Source organism: Apis laboriosa, unplaced genomic scaffold (genome assembly GCF_014066325.1).
Source record: "Apis laboriosa isolate Shangri-la unplaced genomic scaffold, ASM1406632v1 scaffold19_cov150, whole genome shotgun sequence".
In the NCBI taxonomy this organism is placed as follows: Eukaryota; Metazoa; Arthropoda; class Insecta; order Hymenoptera; family Apidae; genus Apis; species Apis laboriosa.
The window spans coordinates 1,185,289-1,208,614 of record NW_025222278.1 but is presented as its reverse complement, the minus strand read 5'-3'; the positions used below and the strand labels follow the sequence as shown (position 1 = coordinate 1,208,614).

At 33.1% G+C, this 23,326-nt stretch overlaps 1 protein-coding gene across 4 annotated transcripts in view; it reads right to left on the bottom strand.

The window, feature by feature from the left end:
* Nucleotides 1-23,326, bottom strand: part of LOC122712191 (putative polypeptide N-acetylgalactosaminyltransferase 9) — a 302,022-nt gene that overhangs the window by 212,962 nt on the left and 65,734 nt on the right. For 3 of the 4 annotated variants that reach the window (XM_043931628.1, XM_043931624.1, XM_043931623.1), the window contains exon 2: nt 659-722. The exons of the other annotated variant lie outside the window; for it this stretch is intronic. The gene's annotated coding sequence lies outside the window, so the exon portion shown is untranslated. The remainder of the gene's footprint in view (nt 1-658; nt 723-23,326) is intronic. 4 annotated transcript variants of the gene reach the window in all.

Below are 23,326 nucleotides of genomic sequence, written 5' to 3'. Positions count from 1 at the left end.
GGTTGGAACTCGCCATTATAATTCTCCTGAGAGGTAAATAACCACGGTGCACGCCCTTGTATCGCTCGTTTTCATAAATCGAGCCACGGGATCTCCGCTCCTTGGACAAAGGAACGAGGCAAGATAGAAGAAGGGCGAGGTTTGATAATGAACCCGAGAAGATACGAAGGAGTATCGTGAAATAAATCCAAGTAAGGGAACGAATGATAAAGCGTGGAAGGGTGGAGAATGATAAAGGTGGAGAAGGATCCTGGAAGAACAGTGGGATAGCGTTATCGAGGCGAGAACGTGGCAAGCAGAAATATAACGCTGGTCTCCTCTTTTGTCCCTGCGTCGCAACACCGCTTAACGAACTGAAAATCATCCCCGGGATCTTTGATGAAATGGCCCGTTTGCGAGCTAACCCTTGTTCGAATGGGGTTGTTGGGGGATCACGTCGTTTAATGTTTGTCATTTGCGTAGAGAAGATGAGAAGAGGTTAGTGAATTCTACACGATAGTCATTTTTCTGTTAAAAAGCGATAGAAAATTTTATACCTCTGTCGTAATTTTGACGGAAGAAAATTTTTACTTCTTTAAAATTAGGAGCAATCTAAGGAATAATACGCTCTCTCTATAATTTATAATTAATCATCCTTCAACGTGCTTCAAACACTCACCGTTTCAGGGCCGAATCTATTCCAACGGTAATTTCTTCCTTCCACGAAGTTTCACTTTGGAATTCTGAAAGAACATAAAAGAAGAAATAAAGAATCAGAAGAATCGGTTGACCAAAATGTATCTGGTCGAAATTAGAGATTCTTTTTGTAAGCTTCTTCCCACTCGTCCTACCATCCGCTGGTATTAAAAATTCAAAGACACGATTCGAGAATGAGAGAGAATTTGAAAGAGAAATCGAAGTTCTAACTCGGTTGCGGCGTCGACGAAAAAAAAAAACACCCCTGACCTTCGAGCATCTCCAGAGACGATCGTTCCTACCCTCTTTCATCCCGATGGATTCTTCGCCTTTCCCTCTCGACAAGAAGTTTCATTCGTCTGCAACGCTTTCAGCCTTCTTCTTCCCTTCGAAACTAGCGAAGAAACGGCTCTGTATTATATCGACCCCGTAGGGAAGGAAATAATGTCGGAAATACCAACCCTTTGGAAAGAGTTTGTCTTCTCCCTCCCTCTCCTCCCTCTTTCTCTCTCTCACTCACTCACTCACTCATTCACTCTCTCTCTCTCTCTCTCTCTCTCTCTGGTTACGTCTGTTTGAAGTCGGATGTGTGGATATATTTGGGAAGAGATATTAGAAGATAACGAGAAATAATGGTTTCTTATTTAATCCCTTTAAGTTTAAATGAACGCCGCCATTAAAGCGTAACGAGAGTTGGGGAAGTTGGAATACGAATGTTCTTCGATTTGATTCAAGAGGGACGATTTGTTCTTAAATTTACAACAATTTTTTTTGACTTTTCGAAATTCTTTTGAACGTTCAAATTGGCGAACTTCGAAATTTCTTTGGAATTCTAGAGATTTCTAAAATTCGGAATGTCCGAATGTACAAACTTGCTAATGATAAAATACTTTCGAGGAAAATTTCAAAAATTTGTCGATAATACTTGAATTTTCGAACTTTGAAATTTTCGAAAAAGTTTCGAAAAGTTTAGAATTGTTGTGGAACAATTTAAAAATTCTGAAATTCTGAAATCTTGAAAAAAATCTGGGAAATCTGTGATTGAGAGGTCGATTTCAATTGGTTTCGTGTCGGTATAAAATATTTTTCCAATTCGAAGAACGAGAGAAAACACGATGCGGAAACGAATAAACGAAGATCAGGGAGGATTCGAAAGAGAAGGTTCGAAATAACGAGAACCGACGATTATCGACAGCTGTCGACGATATCTGGATTCTAGAAGACTCGAGTAAAAATCATCGATCGTATATTCCAGTGGTAGATACGAAAAGGTTTATAAAATGACCTACTTTCCTTCCACACGATTGCACTTTTTCCCCGATAAAAGATAAAATTTTATAATGGGAAGGAATCATATTTGGCATATATTGTTTTTAAATTGCAAATCGGGCAGAGCCATGTTTCCACGATAACCCTTTTTTCTTTACGATACAAATTCAGAATAACATTAAATTCGCGTGCATTTCAATAAATAATAAAAAATATAATGTAATAAAAAATAATATGATTAGAATAAAAGTTTTCTTCTAAATTCAATGGCTTTTAAATTCTTTCGAAATTTTAAAGTTGTTGATTTTCTTTATTATTCTGAATATATTCCATAGCGAAAGATATAATATATATACATATTTATAAGTAATTTAAAATACATCGAATATTTGTATTCAACGTACGTGCAATAACCAAGAATAAATAATACGTATTTGGATAAAAAGATGACAAATATTTATGTTATAAACCGAACTGATAAATCTCGTCAAATAAATAATAATAAAATATAAATGTTTCAAAAATAAATCATCTTTGATCGCGATTCAACGCGGTACAATTTTTGCTATTCGCAAATTCAATCTCGCTCTCTTTGTCTACGTTACGCATTACGAGCCACGAATAATTGATTATTATTTCTCATTAGTGTAAACCATTTCCTCGACGATATAATATTTTCACACGTTCGATTTTCACGTTCGTCAATCTGTTTCGCGTGAAATTTCAACGTGTCGAACGTTTTATCGTGGCGATAAATAAAAAATAATTTTTCTGAAATATTCCGCCGCTGTCACGATTTGATTTAAATGCGAAATGCGGAACGATTTTTCGTGATTAACTCGATGCGAACATTTCATCCTCATTTTAATCTTCCCTTTTACCTAAAAATTTTAACTAAAAATCTCGTTTTTAAAATTTTTTAAATAAAATTATCAAACACCGTTAAGATAAATTATTTTGAGATAATTCAAATGCAAATATTGAAAATTATATAGAAATTGTCACTTAATTTTAAAATTCATATTTATCTTTCTTCAATTGTATAATATCTCTTCGATCATATTTAACATTATATACTTCATTAATTACTTTTCGAAATAATGTTCCACGCGAATTGAACGTGTTCCAAGGATTCGAGGAACCGCGATAAATTACTTTAATTCAAATTACTTAATAATCACGTAGCACTTATCGAAATTCAGTCACCTCAGGAAGTGGTTCGTTTGCAGGAGTGGTGGGATTCGATAAAAATTAATTAGTTCCTTATTGACCTTGCTCACTTAGTATAATCATGCGCGTCGCATTCTTTTTTCCTTTTTTTTTTTTTATCGTTTTATGAACGATACGATAGCTTCGATGTCGTCATTAAAATGTCATAACGCTTGTGATAAAGTATTCATTAATTGTGTCGACATCGAGCGATCACGGTTGTGTCAGTCCTTCAATACGATGACTCAGATCGGCGCGAAGCGATAACTTGCTATAATTATAAAAATCTATTGATGAAGATGGCATTATTAGATATACGTGGTGTCAACGTATGATTAATGTGTTATAAAAATAGATTGATGTGCAATTTTTATTTTATGTTCGTTAAAAAAACTTAAAGTGAAGAACTTGGATAAAAAATACAAAATAATTACTGCTCGTTAACACAATGTCGTGTGTCTCTGAATTAAGCGATAATATCTTATTAGCATACGCATCAAATAAAGAAATCGTATCGTGATAAATTTTTTAATGTCTGATTTTCTTAAGCCTGGCAATCACTGAAAAGCTTCATTTTTTTTTTATCAACCTTTCATCTTTCTTTCGATGGAATATATTTTATCTTATTCGAGTTGAATTTCACTAATTTCTCTCCATCTCTGTCTCTTGCTTCTTGCAATCTTAATATAACTATAACTCAATAGATAATCGTCAATGATCGAAATTTTTGTAAGAATTAATTTCTCTTCACCTCTGTCTCTTGCTTCTTGCAATCTTGCTCGATCGATAATCGTCAATCATCGAAATTTTTGTAAGAATTTTTGAAGAATTTTTATATTATATAACGACTTTTGTAAAAATTTTGTTTAATTTATTCTTTCCTCGACATTTCCCCGATCAAATATCATTTTTAATCGAGACGAAGCGGCACGCAATAACGAATATTTCATGTTCCCTGCACGGAACAAGGGCAAATGGGTCCATTGCAGCTGCAATTAACGTTATGTTACAATTAATATCGAGTCAACGAAACGGCCGCGTGCTTTTCCACGAAATCAGGTTTAATCGGATCGCACGAAATACGATTCGCTATCAATCTCGAGACAGTCGCCCATTTTCGTGACAACTTAACTGTCGTTTATGCGCAACGATTTGCCTCGTTATTCGCCGATTTCTCTTTCTCTAATTTGATCGAACAATTTTTTCTTTTTTTTTTTTTCCTTCATTTCATTTGGATTCGAATGCTTTTTTGATAATTTTTCAATCTTTTTTTTTTTTTTTTCACTTTAATGGAACACTTTTTCGAAAAACTTTGATTTTAGAGAATAGGTTATGATATGGTATAATATTGTTTATTGATAAAAAATGATTTAATCGGAAGTTTAATTTTATATTCGCTGACTATAACTATAATTCATTAAATTTGAACGTATAAGTTGGATAAGAAAAATTACTACTATTTCCGTGTACATATTGTACGTTGATTAAATGTCAAATAGAAGAAAGTTTTGAGTACCAGCATCATAGAATTTCCAACAAGTTTATTTGAACGTTTATTTTCTAATTTCACTCGTACACATTTCTTTGACACTTATTCACTTATTTGACGAGATTCATGTTAAATAATAATTTTAAACTTCATAAATAATGATCTTCTAGTGAAAAGACTATTAATCTTCCTGTTAAATGATTCTACACTTTTCCATATAAAATTTCAACGAGTAGATTTCCAATAGTTTTCAACTTGTTGAAATCGTTCACTTGTACGTGTATATCGTAAATCTCATTGATCGAAATTTTGCGATCCACTTCACAAATTGATACAGTGTGCAACTACTTCCTCCAGTTACGTGATGTTATATATATATATAATATCTCTATATATATTACACATATTATATAATATTTTATAGAGAGATATTACATAAAATACCTGTGCATTAAATGATCATAAAACAAACACATTAGAATAAAAGCCAAAGTGAGAAATATTTTATACGACATTTTTATCCGAGGCAAGCAATAAATTTTTACCGTGCCATCAACCTATACTTTTACGATAACAGATCAACAGAACGAACGTTGAGATAAAAGAAACGTAATTTATAATAAATTTTATTCCACTTCTAAATAACACACGCAGTTTAAATCTATAAAAGACACAAATTGTTGAATAACTCGAAAACGAAATAGAACTTTCGAAAATACACCCGAACATCAACATATTCCCGTTGAATCGTTATGCATTGAATTGTAATAACAAAACACCTCGAATTCGACGTAAATATACGAGAATAATTCGATTCGAATCCTTGAGAAGAGAATCGATGAAGAAGAGAATCCAGCCAACCGAAAGATTTTATTCCCTAACCTCTTCGATGTTTCAGATGTTTTGCGACTCGAATTCATCGAGGCGGCCGTCCTTTTACGATGCATGAGACTTTCACACGATGATCCAAGGATAATGGGATGCGACGTGAAGAGAGAGAGAGAGAGAGAGAGAGAGAACGATTCACTGTCCTGATCCGCTTCGAGCGAGGAAGCGCGTGGGCATAATGATGCGTTGCTTGTGCGAAAAGTATTTGCGAGAGTATATGGAAATATAACGTCCGTGAAACTGCGCGACAATCGGTTTAAAATTAGACGATGCGATAGGGAAGTGAAGTTGGATCGCTTTGGGGTAAACAGGTGCTAAGGGTAAGTTTGTGTTTTCTTTTCGAAGAAAATTGAAAGACGGATGATGGATGAGGCGAAGGTTTTGGAAAATCGGAGGAGGGGAGTACTGTGCATTGTGAGATTGAATTTTGGAAAAAAATATATTTTTCGTAATCACTTTTGTGAAAATATTTGAACGGAGAAAAAATATATGTTCAATAAAATACATTGTTTCAAATTTCATGATTTAATTTCGTATATTATTATTGAAATTCTCAATTTGAATCGTAACTGCTAATTTCGGTCTTTCCGTTATTATTTCATTATAGAAATTAATATCGTAATCGACCAGTGTCCGATTATATTATTACAATATTATTTTTAATATATCGTAATTATAATTCTGTCATCATAAATTCATAATATATAGATTAATATTTCTTCTGAAACCTGATGAAACTTCGTACAACATCGGGGATATTTCCAGAAAGAGACGGAACGCCCATATCCCAAAGCTTATCTGTCTACCACCACAAATCATCAAACTACGCTTCTCCTTCAGGAAACCAAGTTTCTCCATGATAGCTTGTCACAATAAATTATGTCAGTCACATCTGGATCTCTAAGATGAAATGGACACTTTCAACGAGATGACATCATTTCGATCGTTATCTTAATTGTACCGCTATTTTCTACGATTAATCACAATTTATCCCTCGTATAAATATATTTCAAAAAAAAAAAAAATTCAATAAACCACGAAATTTTAAACAAAGAATAACCTTAAACTTGTCAAATCATCATCACGAACAAAGATTTAAATACATAACATTACCGCAAAGAGAAAATATATTTTTAGGTTATGTCGCGTAAAAAAATGCATTGCATCTCGAGCAAAAGTATTATGTAAATGCAATATCTCTAAATCAACATTACGACATCAAATTACAATGCAAACAACGCTCGTTGCGCCACAATGTAAATACTTACTCCTTATAAATAAGTAAGTTAGCGTAAAAAAAAGAAGAAGGCAAAATTGGCGAGTCACCGAAGCGAGAATAATGTACGAGTGGCTCGTCCAATGCACGCGTATCGGTAATAAGAAGTGCTCCTGCAATTAGCGTTGAATAATTAAAGGGTCGTTAATCCCAGACGGGCATACTGAAATAATTTCGAACGGCGAAAGAGAAGAATGGAAGAAATAAGATCAACCAGAAAACCTTCTGCAAACTTCTCCACGACGTTTCGAGCCACGAAATTGGAGAAACTATCGATCGTTTCGGTGTCTACGTCTTAATTCTTGCCACCGTTTCTACGCGGGAATGCAATAATCGTACGTTAAACGTGACACAGCTCCCTATATAATTAATGTCACATGAGGGGCGAGTGTCGCGTTGCACAATGCATTCGCAATGCCGCTGAAGCACCGTAATTACCGTGAGTTTGTCTTGCCTACCCTGACAACGTGCCGTAGCTGCAAAGAAATATACCAAAAACTGGTTATTCCTTTCTTTTTTTCTTTTTTTTTTTTTTCTATTCTTTTCTGTTCTTTTCTTCTCTTCTTTTTCTTTTTTAGGGAAGGATTTAACAGCGTCGTTTGTTTTAATTCGTTTTAATCCTGAGGGTTCCTTTTTGTGATCGAGACGAATGGTCGTGAAAAGGGAGAGGTTAGGAAGTGAGATGCATCACGCGACTTTGATGTAAGTATTAGATGGAAGAATAAATAACACTTTTCAATAATATCTTGTTATTTTTCAGTTGCAAACGGATTCAAAATTATTTTTGGTTCTTGTTCAGGAGAAGTTCGTTTAGTTGGATGATATTCGTTAACTATTCGTTAAGTTGGATGAAGAATTGGGTTTGGATGGGGTTCAAGGTAATTTATATTAAAGATTTTTTCTCTCTTTTTTTTTTTTTTAGTAAAGAAAGAAGACGATAAATTTATCCGTTCCGACAAGAACATCTCTTTAATACACTTTTGAATTGTATTAATTGTACAACTTCTCACGTTTTATATTCAAATCTAATTCCTTGGTGAGTATTCTCAAGTATCTCACTATCCGATTTCGCATAAATTTCGCATTTAATCGAAAATCGTGTTAACAGAGGGCCAGTTACATATAAATTATTAAATTATCGCAACTACGACGCAATTCTCAACTATTATTATCAGATCACTTCGCTGCAAATTCAATGGATATCCCTTTCCTTATAATAGGGGCAAGACAGGGAAGAAACTAATGAATTATTAATCACAGATACATATCTCGAATCCTCTTTTATTAAATTTCTCCGTTTCCCAATTCCGATATTTTACGTAGGATATTTACATTATTTATGAGAGAACATCGACCGAGGAAGAAAAAGAAAAATTCCAGAAACGCGAAACCGTTCCATCCATTCTTATCCCTTTCCACAGAAATAACTTTTTCTTCGATCGATATTAAAAGCCGCGTCCCGTTAAGTATCGCGAGACAAAAGCATGCAAATGGACGAGTGGGGTGGAAAAAGTTGGGGTGGTTTAAGGTTCGGCTGGAAGAGAGTGAGCGCAACTCGCGCTTTTATTTTTTTCGTAAATAATTTTATCGTTGCACGAGCCTACGTTTCTTCTTTTTCACAAATACAACGGAAGAGGAGAGAGGAGAGAGAGAGAAAGAAGAAAGGAAAAGAAAGATTCGAACGTATGAAAAATGCATGACGCCAAAAGGATCGTTATGCTAATTCGACGCAGCGCCAATTTCGTGTACAAACTTGGGTTGGATACCATCGATCGTAATTAAAGTTGTCCATCAGATCTCCACTTTGATCATTTCGCGACTCTGTGGGGGGAGCCGGGACGTTGGGGTAGATGGCGCTCCTGAGAAAGATTTTCTGAGGATGGATTTTCGATCAATGATCGTGAGAAATTTGCGCGAGAAGGGTGGATGGTGTTGGCGTAATGGAAGTTTGTGGTCAGTGTAATTTGATTAATTAGGTGAATTAATTGAAAGCGTCTTAATATTTAAGAGCGTTTCAGAGCCGAGTTCCGAGTAAAGTAAACGGGTGCACGAGTAGTTTCAATTAGATGATATAAATAATCGTAAATTATTTACGCGAAAGTGGATGTTGTTAGCGTAATTGATAATTAATAATTAAATAAATAATTAATTAAATAAATTATCTAAAAATATTGGAATTTAGAAACTAGATTTTGAAGAATGATATATATAAAAACTAGGATTTAATTTAATTAAAGTATGGTATATCTATGATATTATATATACTTGGTATATAGCAGAAATATAAAGCATAAATATTAATTTGTGTAAAAATAAAAAATTCTTAATCCTTTCAAATATAAAATAATTTCACTTCTACAGAGGGAATAGTAATAACGAAATAATCGTGAATTATCCAAACTCATAAACGTGCAAGCATACTTTATGATGTAATCTCTATTGTTTCATTTTTTAACGTCTCAATTAAACCTGTTTATGATTGTAACGAGTGGTTAAAATCTCGATTTTACTACTCGTTAAATAAAAATATTTAATACTTGCACTTTATCCAGATGGTTAATTAATTCTTCATTCTTCATGATGATTAGATATTATTTCCTTGTAAACACATATTTAAACCAGGAAAAAAAAAATATAATAAGGAAAATAATAAAAATGAGAATGGATACGTTGGATCCAATCCCACATAAAACACAAAGTTACTTATGATCCTACAAATATTCTTCTTTTGTAATCTGCAATTCATAGCGTGTGTTTAATATTCATACATTCAAATAAAACATTCCTTGCTGTCTTATTCCCATTCCATGCAATTATAGCATTCTTTTTGAAATTTCGCAAGAATAAAACTCGCATAATACCCAGTGAATTGAATCAAAAAGAAAAAAGAAGCTATAATAACGTTGATGAAGGATCGATTAAATAAAAAAATACATAACGATAAAAATAATTCGATATTTAATAAATATATTTAAAACCTTCGACAAAATTATAAAACTTCATTTCTTCGATTACCAAACCTATTCAACCCGAATATCGAATATACTCTTGACACTTTAATATTCATCGAGTTCGTTTCCAATCAATCCAATCGCGCCAGACGGAAAATATAGAAAAAAAGAAGAAGAAAAACATCAAAAATAAAATACGAATAAATAATCTTTGCAAAAAAATCAGAAGAATGAACCAAGCGAAAGTTTCTTCGAATCGACAAAAAACAGCTTGCTTACGATACGTGTTCTCGAATCCTCAAATCCGTCCCGATTTCGAGGCGGAAATTAGGTCAGAGAAGGAAGCGAGAAGGAGAGGTGAAGGATGCGCTTTGACCGAATGGACACGGACTCGTTGTCGAGTAAATCCGCGAAAACCAAGTAACCAAGAGGCGGATGATAACCGGCTAATCTTGGAAAACAGTTCGGTGGAAACTGTTCGCGAGCAGGGTAAACGAGTCGAAATTTCCAGTGCGGTGAGGATCCGAGGTTCGACGAGCGTGTAACTCGCGAATAACGCGATTTTCCACTGGCTCCCTCGGCACAGACCGAACAATCCTGCCCCGTATCTTCGATAATTGTACGGAATGTGTGTATGTGTGAGTGTGTGTTTGTGTGTGTGTGTGTGTGAGTGTGCGTGTTAAGAGGCAGATGTTAAGTCGGATTATCGGGGAAAATTTTGCGTATGCCCGCGTTTCTGGAGGAGGGAATATTCATAGGTGTGGGGAGGATAGGATGATCTGGTGATGCGAAATGAAGATTCGGAAATGTTTGTTGAGATTCTTGTAAGAGTGGTTGTGGAACGAAGGATAGGTAAGTGCGTTGCGAGGAATGGGAAGAAAATAAAAGGGAAGAAATAAAGAATTGATGATAAAGGAGAAAAATTGTTGAAGAGAAATTATTATATTGGTATTATTATTGAAGAGTAATTGATAGGAAGAATGGGGAATAATAAAATAAACATAGTTTTTATGTTGAAAAATGATTGGCAAATTGGAACAATTTATATTATCTTTTTTGTTATTAAAGAATTAGTTAAAGAATTAGTAAAGAATTAGTATTGAAAAATACTTATAGGATAGAAAAAAATGATAAAATGATAAAAGAAGAAATAGTGATTCTTATTTTTGTTCTCTTTCTCTGTTTGTCGACTGATTGGCAAGAGCTTATGATCCTCAATGTAATCTCATCAAGCACAGAATATGATTCTGGTTGGTTGAACAGAGGCTTTAAGAAAGGTTAGAGATGATTTATTTCTCTTCTTTCGAAACTTTTCTAATGAATGTTCTTGAGAAGAAAAAACATACCCTTTAAATATAGGATACAATTTTATTGAATTTGTTCTGACTCATGATGACTCACGAATTAAAATTTGGTTCGTAAAATGGCCAATTTGTGTGAAAATTATATGCTCGAGATAGTATCTTCTATTTACACAATTTTTCGTATTCACATTTCGTATTTTATGGCAACATTTGTGCAAATTTGTTTTTTAAACGTACTAGAATCAATCGTGAAATTTTCATGATTATTTAAAGAAAATTTCGCAATTTTTCAAATTACGAACGAATGGATTTTTAAGAAAAAGCATGATATCATTAAATAAAATATTATCGTATTCAATATCGAATAAAGAGTAAAGAAAAGATACTTTTTTAAATTTTTTTTAAAATTTCCATTCGGAATTAGCATTTTTTTCATTAATATATGATAAAAAAAAGTAGCTGAAAAAATAGAAAATTGAAGAAAATGTTATACTGCGCGAAGGACATTCTGTCCATTAAGGATTAAATGACAAATAGGAGACATATGAATATCAATAATCATTACTCAAATATAATTTTTCCACGTTTCTACGTGAGAAGATTCACATCCGTGGATGACAGTAATGAAAGGGCAAAGTTTGCGGATCCGAGGCAATATAGAAAATCAGGATGGATTATCCGACGAGAAGACGACGTTGCTTTTCCGTGTGCTCAGCAAAGAAACGCGGGAAATATGCGGGGGATGCGAAAACTTCTGATACTGAAGGAAAAAGAAGAAAAAGAAAGAGAGAAAGAGAGAGAGAGAGAGAGAGAGAGAGAGAGAGAGAGAGAAGAGTGGTTGGCTCTTGTAAGCACGAAGAAGAATCTATGTTCGCCAACAAAGTGGTAATACCGGGCCATCTGCTATTCGGCAGATATCAGCAGCCAACCAGTTGAGCGGAACAAAGTCGCGAAAAGAGAGAGAAAGAACGAAATCTAATGAATATTTATTTAACTCTGAGGGAGGAGAGAAAAAAAAATTTGAAGTTTCCATAAGAATGAGAATTTTATTTTCAATGGATTTTTAGAGAAAATGGAAAAAGAAATTGATATTTGATATAAAAAATTTTAATAATATCTCGTATAAAATAAATAAATAAATAAATAAAATTCATTGGTGGATCAATAATTTCACAAGTGATACAGTATCTACGTTGCAACGTTAACGATATTTGATCGTTTATCCCCACCACGGATAATTCTCTCGTTATCGGTGTATCGAACATTGTGTACCCCCCTCTTTTCCCACCCCACCGATCCGAGTGGATCGCTCTATTTCCAGAAATTCGAATATTAATGTGGACAAACGGGCAGCAGATTCGCGTTGAATCCAACTCCCCTTCTAATTCCAAAGCTTAATCCAATCTGCATGCAATTGTCAACGAGGCAGCGCTACCGTCGGGGCTGCTTGATTTTAATTAAACCCAATGCAGATTAAATCTAGGCAGTAAACACGCCACCAGCCCCGGAGACAGATTAGAAACTCGTCTTGTCCGCATAAATTAATAACGATCAGTGTCGATCAATGTCCAACCTGGACAGTATCGATCGTTTAACCTCAAAGTTATTTTAAAATGCATACCGTAATTCTTCCCTAGTTTATTTAGTTTATACATGGTAAAATCGATATGGAATTTTTATTCGTCGAATGTCCTGATTCGGTTAGGGATAAAACCAGATCGTTCGAATAGAAAAATTGAATCGATTCGATTGTTAAATTCTGATTCTGTTAGCAAATGAATCGTTAAATTTTGTACGGTTCGATAATTAATCGTTCGGTTGTTAAATCCTGATTCCATTACTGAAATTGTTACTCTTCTGTTCAGTTTGATTATTCTGATTCTATTACACAGACGGATGAATATTTTCCATAATTTTACAATAATTTTAAAATAGAAAATCAATAATTTATTCCGAATCCTATAAATTGGATATATTTTGAAATTCCTGAATTCGAAATAAGAGTAAAAAGAAAGATTTCAAATTTCACGAAAAAAAAAAAATAATCTCAAACAGAATTACCCCGTACAATATCATGAATAATTTCATTCCAGATATCATCCAACCTAACCTCAAACACCGGAACAACTGCTCGAAAACAAACTCGAAACTCGTGTTAATAATCCATGAGACAATAAAACAATGATAATCCACTGGAACAAAGGACAGAAATCCTTTCAACTGTTAAGAGTCCCCCGAATCCCGCAATAATCAACCAAAGCCGAATCATACGCGGAGTATAGCACGAACCCGGCACATTTGCATCAATTGTTCAAACGGTAGAGGCGCAACCGCGAGGCGCAGCAAACTTCAAGTATAAGCCGTTGAAGTTGAAGAGAAGTTGCAAGTTCTCTACGGGGGCGAGAGCGTAACTAATTAAGAAAGATCCGACGTAATTAATTCGTATGCCGGACGTTTGTTTCTGCTTCAAGAATCCCGCTAATATTCGCCACGGCGATCAACCATCGCCCCGCGGATTAGGCAGCCCGTCTGCAGCCCGAGATGATTCGAGTTCCAATGGGAATATTTCGACCGCGTGGCATCCGGTTCCGGCCCGTTAATGAAACTTGGGAACGATCAACTCCGCCACCTGAGGAGTAAACTTAAAACTAGACACAAGTTCTTAATCATGGAGATATATCGCGCGAGATAAATTTGATGAATAATCTTTAATCTGTATATTTTGAAAAAATGTACGTTGTAAAAGTGAAAAGATAGGGAATATATAATTTGTCGAAAGATATACGTTTATTATTGTAAACTTGAGTCGAATTAGAATAATATTTTTATTTGAAGAGAAAATAATGTGATCTCATTGATTATGTAATGTGATACTTGCATGTTGTAGATTATTGAGGTTAGGTTAGCTTTATAGAGACTATTGGATTTAGAAATAGATGAAATAATGGAATTTCACAATGAATATTTAAAAATATCTTGAGAGAATTGTTGATAAATAACTTGAGTAAAAAAAAAATAGTAATTTGCACGAAAAAGAAAATATCACTAGTAACATGATTAGAAAACCTTGAATGTTAATTATAGTTAAATATAATAATAGCTACATAATATATCTATTTGTAATAGACGAAAATTACGAGACAAAATGTTGTGTGTTGATTGCAACGAATATATACCACGTACAAAGTAAATTGTAAATGTTACTACATATCGACAAGTTTTTAAATTCTTTTGAGAGAAATAATAATACAATTGAGAGTGCACAAGAGAATTTAAAAACACAAAGTATTATGTATTATGATTTACGTTGCATATGAAGTGTAATGCGTTTTTTAAACTTCATTAAGAGAAACAAAGATTATATCTACATTGTTCACTGAAAGTATGAGATTATCCGAGTTATCTTTTATTTTCTGTAAAAACATAAAGATTAATTCTGTGACAATCAGCTTTCAAGAGTAACTTGTTAATATTTATTTCAGATTGAAAACTCATTTTCTTTCGAAAAATTTCCATTCACAGATATTAAAAATATATTAAGTGGCACTTAATTAGTAATAGATGGGTTGACATTTTTAATCGTTAAAAAGCAATTTATTTTTACAAGTTTTTTAAAATATAAACTTCAATTTGCACAGAATATTTTTCATAGGGAAGTTTAATTAATTTTTTAATTTATAACACGTTGTTTCGTTATTTTCTGGAATAACGTTGGAATTTTTTCAAAGCAATTTATCAGTTTTTTATTTTTTTATTTTTCTTTTTAATCATTAAAAAATTGAAATATTATGGAATAAACAAAAGATTTAGATTATGAATGTATTTTAAATTTAATCTTTGGAATTGATTAATTGATATTCGAAATGATTGCATAATACCAATTGTATCTGCAATTTTTTGAAATCATTCATTGTATAGCTTTCTTGACGTATTGGCTTAAATTTAGCACCGCAATGGAAACACGCACTACTTTAATTTGCATTTGTAATACGCACTGATACCATCGATTATGAATATGCATCCGTTGGATAAGCAGAACGATTCTGTCCATTTTAATTAATGAATGGAGTTTCGTATGCTTTTATTTAACGACATAACGACTCGTTCTTTACCGTTACGAACAAACGCAAACTGATAATTTTTCATTTCTCTATAATTACACATTACTATAAACTGTATCAAGAAAATATTCTTTAAAAAATACTAATTATAATTTCTATATTTGCACGCAAAAAATAATAATTTCATAAAGGAGAAACTAAACTCCTAATAAATTCTGTCCAATATGTTCATCTTACATAAAAATAAACCTGTCTTTACCCTATTCCTCCCTAATAAATAATATTTCAATATTTCTCAAAATATTCACGATTAAAATTTCACAATGCTTGCTACAACATCTCGCATTTTATCGTCAGTCGAAACGAACTTTTCCCCTCCAAATCCTAGCAAAAACAAAAATTTTTTAACTTCATCTTAATGAAAAAAAAAAAATCGCCCGTCCATCTAACCGTACTACATTATTCTCGAAACGAATCTTTCTAATTGCCAGGACTATAAGAAGCTAACAGTATTATCATTCCACCTTCTCTTAACCCGGCCAACAATTAAGCTGAAAGGCAGGACGAGTCTTTCGCCGAGATGAGTAGATTATCTTGTTAGTCTGGCTACCGTGTTATACACAACGAATGTGAAGTGTAGCCCGCCTTTCCTGATGTTTTCGTGGACGAGACACGTTTTCGTGTCGCCTGTGCGTGGCTCTGGCTTCAGCAAAAATAAAGAGAGACGAACGGAACGCGACAAAGACAGACGCGACAAAGACAGACGCGACAAAGACAGACGCGACAAATGTTGTTATGCGCGAATAACCGTCATGACAGGGGGAGGGAGGACGAGAGGACAAGGAGGAGGAGAGAGGGACAATACCGAATTGAATTCTTCTTATTAGAGGGATTTTAGAAACAGAAACACCGCGCTAGTGTTGTCATCTACGTCACTCGTACTCGCGTTTCGAACGTGTAAATAAAGCGAAGTTTCTCTAAAGTATGTATAATAGCGAGTTTCGATTTCACTCTTGCAAAAAGATTTTGTGTAAATTGAAGTTAAGAGTTTCTTGGAAAAGTGATTTTGGAAAAAAAGATTATGGATTTTTGAAGAATTTCGATATTTTGTTTTTAAACTGTTATTGTTATAATCAAACAGAAAAAGAGTCATGGGATAACAAACATTTTCATCGACTGAAATCGTATTGGTTATAAATAAGTGAAAATTTTTTTTCTCTTGTTGTTTGAATGTTATCGTTGAGAGAAATTTATTTCGATATTTTGTGTTAATTGTGTTAAATTTCAATAATAATAAAAAATTTTAGAGTAATTTTTGGCCCCTAATTGTGTTTCAAGAAGATTTTATAAATATCAATAAAATTTTCAAGAAGATCATGCAGATTTGTCAAATATTTCTGATAAAAAATAAACATTGAACTCTTTGTAATATTAATTACAGTATAATAATAATGTGGGTGAAGATCGATTGACAAAGTTTCCAGAAATTCTGTTCAAAGAGGATAATATATATGTATATATATTCGAAATTCTGACGTCATTTGATGCAGAGATCAAATAACGATGCACTCAAGAAAAGAAATGCTGAAAGTCGACCTTCGAATGACGATAACGACTAGAGGAAGAGGAAGTTCCTGTTCGGAACTTAATGATCAGCAGAATCTCTTTTTTCTCCAGGCAACGATCGCTCGCTCATTGCTGGCTTTTTAAAGGTTTATCGTTATTGCGGCCAAGAAATTGCCTCTATTATCTGGTGCAATTAGAGGGCTAAATGGTTTTCCAACCGTTTTTATTCAAGGGATATTTATCAAATTTTTCTTAAACAAAAGAATTCTCATCGAATCCATATATTCGAGGGAAGAAAATTTGCGACGATAAAAAAAAGGACGAGTACCCTCGAACAACGTGAAGAGAAGGAAGCGTATAAAGGATGAAGCTGTCCCCTATCGTGAAATAGGTTTAAACGAATGCAGCGTCGAAATAACCGTAAAGGAACCGAGTTTCTTCGGATATTTCACCTAATATCTCACCATTTGACCCCCGTAAAAATCATCATATTTTTAAGCGTGCTCCCCATTGTCGCCAGAATATAAAGAAAAAGAGAGAAGAGAAGAAAACTCGTGAGAACGGAAACTTGTACGCCCTTCTCGTCGAGAAAACGAGTGAAGAAAGGAAAGGAAAAGAGGTAGAGCGCGAAAGAAAAGGATTCGATGGGAGTCATTTATTTTATGACCTAAAACTTTACGAACACTTTAATATTCGGTCTAAACAAATCACCAACGATTTAAAGATCTCATTAACAAGGTGTTATCTGTTAAAGACATCGTTAGAAACGTTGTTTTAATAAAAAAGGAATATAATAAATAATTATTATTGCAATTAAATAATATGTACATAAATAATTCGATGAACTATAAAAATATGAAAAATATGAAAAAAATTTGTTTTTGTTTACGTGAGCAATAATATAAAAAATTTCAGAATACAATAAAAATGATTGACAATCAAATTTAAAATTTTTTCGAAATGATATTGTGTGTTTTATTGTGTACTGAGAAGAAAAATTTGCAGAATTATTTGAAGAACTATTACTGCGAAATTATTATTGCGAAGAGGAATTTTTCAAATAAAAAGAATTAAATTAAATTATCCCATTACTTCTTCCCCAACTTTCAAATCCAATCACACACAATTTCAAAAAATCTATCACCCCGTTTCAAATACATTTCACGCAAAATCCTATCCATCAATCTAAACGTAAAACCACCATCACAGATTGCATCCCACCAAAGGGGGAAAAGAATCAAGAAATTAAAAAAAAAAAAAAAAAAAAATGTCAAATTCAACTATAAAAATATCGTAACAAAAGACCATCTTCCTGTCCAAAAGAAAAAAAAAATAATAATAATAATAAAAAATGAAGCCTGACAATTTTCGAATATCGAAAATTCCAGGGAAAAAGAAAATATCTGTCCATCCCCGATGACAAAAAGTTTTCACTCGACAATATTCGATTCGAAACGAGCGTCTGTCATCGATCCCCCAACAAATTGTATCTCCCTGTTATTCATGATCCGTGTCGTGAACTCGACGAACAAAAGCATGGGAGAGCGGGGGGAAAAAAAAAATTCCCCAGTCCGTTGGAAAAGTTTCGAGAACACGCCCTCTGTCGGCCGTTGAAGGAAGCTAAAGCAATCGAGGTGTCTCTAAACAAACTTCAGAAGACGTCGTCGTTTCCAACTCTATTTTAAGCTGAGAGTGCACAAGCCGAGGAAAGGGGAGTTGTGCCAATATTTGCCACGGACTAAAATGACATATCGTTGTTGTCGGAACGCGCCATTAAACATTGCATCCATCCCAGACTTTCACGGACTGTCGCGCGGCCGCGTTGCATTGTAACGCAAATAATGTAAACCCGGTATCATAGAAATCATTGTTGAAATGGCTGTCCGTTTATTTCAACCAGGTGAGTGGGGAGAAGGGTGGGGGAGAGGGGGACGGAGGGGGAATGGTGTATACACACGGTCAATACGGCTGTTAACCGTAATAATCGTCGAACAATCGCGTGAATCACATTGCACATGGGAAATGGCAACCCTTTTCGTAATTTTATCGGAGGTGAGCCTTATTCTTATTCATTGTTTTGTGATATTTTAGGGAGAATCGTGTTAGTTGTATTGGAATATTGTAATTAGTGATTTGAAGGAGAAAAAGAATGATAGTCTTTCGAGGTGGAGTGATTCGGAAATGAGCGACGCACCGTTTGCGTCCGTGTGATTTCTATGGTTTGAGCTAACTATCGAACGTACGTATTCATAGAGCATCTTGTTTATCATATCGATATTTTAGAGGAAGTACATGGTTGTATTGAATTGTGACGAATGGTGTATATATTGTAATTAATAATTAGAAGGAGAAAAAGGATGATAATCTTTCGATGTGGAGTGATTCGGAAATGAGCGACGCACCGTTTGCGTCCGTGTGATTTCTATGGTGCGTTTGAGCTAACTATCGAACGTATTCATAGAGCATCTTGTTGTTTATCATATCGATATTTTAGAGTACATGGTTGTATTGAAATGTGACGAATGGTGTATATATTGTAATTAATGATTTGAAGGAGGAAAAGAGTGATAGTCTTTCGACGTGGAGTGGTTTGGAAATGAGCGACGCACCGTTTGCGTCCGTGTGATTTCTATAGTGCGTTTGAGCTAACTATCGAACGTATTCTTTTCATAGAGTATCTTGTTGTTTATTATATCGATATTTTAGAGGAAGTACATGGTTGTATTGAAATGTGATGAATGGTGATTTGATTGGAGAAAAAGTGATGTATTCAAATGCAAAGAGATTATTTAAATCATAAATAAAAAATATTCTCGAAAAATATTCGTTTCTTGAGTTAAAAATTGATTTGAAATAATTGTATACAATTTTGAATCTTTTCGATTAAATTTTTTAATTACTTAAATTTCAGCAAATTTTCCATCAATTCTATATTTAGAGTATTTGACATAATTTTAATATTCTTTTTATAGATTTATTATTATCTTCGTATCTTTGAAATGTAGAAACTCTTGGCATGAAAGGAAATCAATTTGACAAATTGTTAATGCATTTTAATCGTGTTTTCGTGATTCAATGAAGAATCCCACAATATGTTGCGTCGCATTAATGCATCGGTTGTTACAATATTACCGCGACCATCAAATTTTAGATCACAATGTTCGAACTAATGCATCGCTGAAAGCCTTTCGACGAGGAATAACGAATCCAACGTGCAGAAATTGTTACTTCGCACTGACAATCTTGCCTCTATTCATTTTCTGCAATCAATAGCTTAAGAAAGATTTGATTGATATCTGAATTTACTATATACAGAGAGATGATATCAAAGAAATGGAAATTTTGTATCACGATATCGAAATTAAAAACTTTTATAAAAATTCGAAAGCACATTTTTTAGTAATATAAAATGTAATATTAAAGTAGTAAATATTAATATTAATTATTTAATATTAATTTTCATTACTGCATTCTTTTTATATAAAGAGTCTACATTATCCAAGTTGTTTAGAGTAGTGTTTAGTGTTTTCAAAGTATTTTTTCGATAAAGCTCGATAATAGTAATGTAGAAAATCCAAAAAAAATAAATTATATAATAAATTTCACAAGCACCTTTCGAATTTAACACCGACTTTGTCACTTTGTGACCTATTCGTGTTCCCATTCTGATGCAAAATTAATTTCATTTAACCTTGTGCTTCTTCTTTGCCAATTTGATTGTCCTTCCGGTCGTAGTAGTTTTCAAGCACCGTGCATCCAGGCTATTAATACGACGTTCATTACGAATCCATCGATAACAATCGATTGTTCACTTTTTCAAGTGTTTTAAGTTTCATTCAAATCATAATGAAATTCGATGGAACATTTGATACGATGAATTGATCATTTATTTATTACACATTTTCATTTTATCGATGTCAATTAGCGATGTCAATTTAACAATTTTTCGCTCATCAATCGTATGTGAGAAAGTATTTCAAAAAAAAATTATTAAAATTAATAATTAATAACATATTCACAAATCTTTTAAATTTAACTTATCGTATCGAATTTCACGTGTAATTTCAAGTAAAAGTAAAAAAGATTATTTAGGACAATTTTAGGATTATTTTTTTCCCCTTGCTTTCGAATAATTACAATAAAAGCAAAAAAAATTGAGACAAATTGAGACATCAAGAATTTAGAATCTCGGGATCTCGATCAGATTAGAAAGAAAAATGGATGGAATCAGATAAAGATAGCCTGATCGACGCTTCAATTGCAACCTTATCAATTTGATTGGCCGTATAACGACTCTATCTACCTAACGAGAACCATTCCCGCGCCATTATTCGTTCCGGGTATTATCGATTCATTATCTCTTGAACGCGCAACTCGACGACCTTTGTTGCGGCTCGGTGAAAATCCACCAACTATAGTTTCCCTTCTCCGAAAATTTCCATCCCTGAAATAGAACGACTGAAAGGGAAATAGGAAACCGACAGTCTTCAGATTTTGTTCCCTAATTTAGGAAATTTAATATTACTCGATTGTTCAATCATTCATTTATCATATATCACATCATTTGAGAGGAAAGTTAGAAATTTGTTAAATTCATAATGATGTGTAATAAAGATTGAACGAAAATTCGTATCACAGTTAATCTAATAATATTGTTTTTAATCGGTTCATCTTTTCTCTCAATTATTTTTAATTCTTATGTACATTCTTATGTAATTTTAACTTCGGAATCATGTGAACGGATATCTCGATCCAAAATCACATGCATAAAGGTTTTCTATAAATAATTTTTTGAATCGGTTCCAAGATAAATTAAAGCTACGTCATTTGAATAATAAACAGTAAGAGAATTTACAAAACGATTCGATGTTTGATTCGAGAAATAAACGAATCTTTTAAAAAAAATCATCGAATGGAATAAATTATTGCAACAAGTATTTCCATTTATTCCAAACACAATCATTATTCAGCATTTTCGAGTGAAGACACATTGTAAAATGCAATGAGCTGCTTCGGTTTATAAAATTCTTGGACAAACGGTCTTTCATAGTCGAAAGGTATTGCAAAAAAAAAAAAAAATAATAATAATAATAAAAGAGCATTTTAAGCCGTGCAAAGGGAAGCAGAAATGGCAACGTCGACGAGCAAAATTAACAATGGTTATTAAGCAACATAATCAGAACAGAGGCGAGATATTAAATTAGCTTTGCAAAGTTGAAACAAAAACAGTCTCCGGATCGAGGACAGTCATTTCGTAATGAAGAGTAAATGAATCTTGGTTGAGACAAGAGGTCAATTTGTTTCTATATTTATTACAATTTGAACCGCAACAAAATCAGAAAAATAAACGTGATAATTGATAATTCGTAGTCAAAGTGAATGGAATAAAAAATAAAATAAAATAAAAAGACAAAGAAAGAAATGAATTTCACCAACGATATAAAAATATTTTCACGATGAATGAGATTAATGATGAATAAATGTGAACGTTGTTTCCATTTCATGCTTACGATATAAGTTTAGCGAGGCTGAAGAACAATTTTAGCTTCACTAGATGTGAAGTTTTCTTGAAACAGAATTATTTGTTTTTGTCTTTTAGTTAAATTGAAAATAGAAGCTTTTAAAGAAGATGAAAGAACTTCGTAGAATAAATTTATAAATAGAAACTAGATATAAATTCTTGATAAACTTTCACAAAGAAGTTACGAAGTAAATTTTGAAGAGATTGTAAGTCGAATATGAGTCACTGGCTTACAAACTCTTTTAACAAGAAAATCCATTCTATCGAGAGATGATAGGATTTGTCAATCTTAAGCTTAATTAAAGGCTCAAATACTTTAATCACTCAAAATATTGTATTATTAGTTCCATTTAGACAAATAAGATTTAGACAAAAATGATTTTAAGATATTTTTAGTTTTCATTGGAAATATAAAATGACAGAATTGATATAGAATTGTTGTTTATATACTAGCGACATCTAGCTAAAGATTTTCAACATAGCATAAATCTATACGAATGATTACAAACATGTCAAATTCAATCACCATTCGCTTCAAATAGTAAAGATCGAGTTTCGACGGTGTTCCTTATCATATCATCTGGAACAATTCTGTTCTCAAGACACGGTGTTTTCGGTTAATCGAAGATGCATGCATCACGAACAAATTTACTTCGCACGTATTCCTGTCATCCCTTTGCTCGACAAACTAATATGGAATCTGCTTGATAGTCACAGCGCGTTCCTTCATTCGATACGAAACTCTATTTTCCGGAGGGATAGGACCGGAAGAGAAACAAGCTTGCTTGAATCTTGACGGAAAGATCATTGAACTTCGAGCGTATTGAATCGATCCAAATAGCACGATCAAGAATTCAGAAATCAAATTAACCTGGATTTACAATGGAATATATTACGTATTAGCAAAAGATTTTTATCGTTCTACCAATAAACAACTTCTATATATACATATATACATGTATTCGTTATTAAATTGAAATTTTTAGGTTAGGTTTCGATTTTTTTTAAAAGTAAGTCACAAAGATTTTCATGATTGATACCTATTCACAATCAATTTACCATGCATCTTTATGTCGTTCAATAAACAATTTCGCCCTATATATATATATATATATAT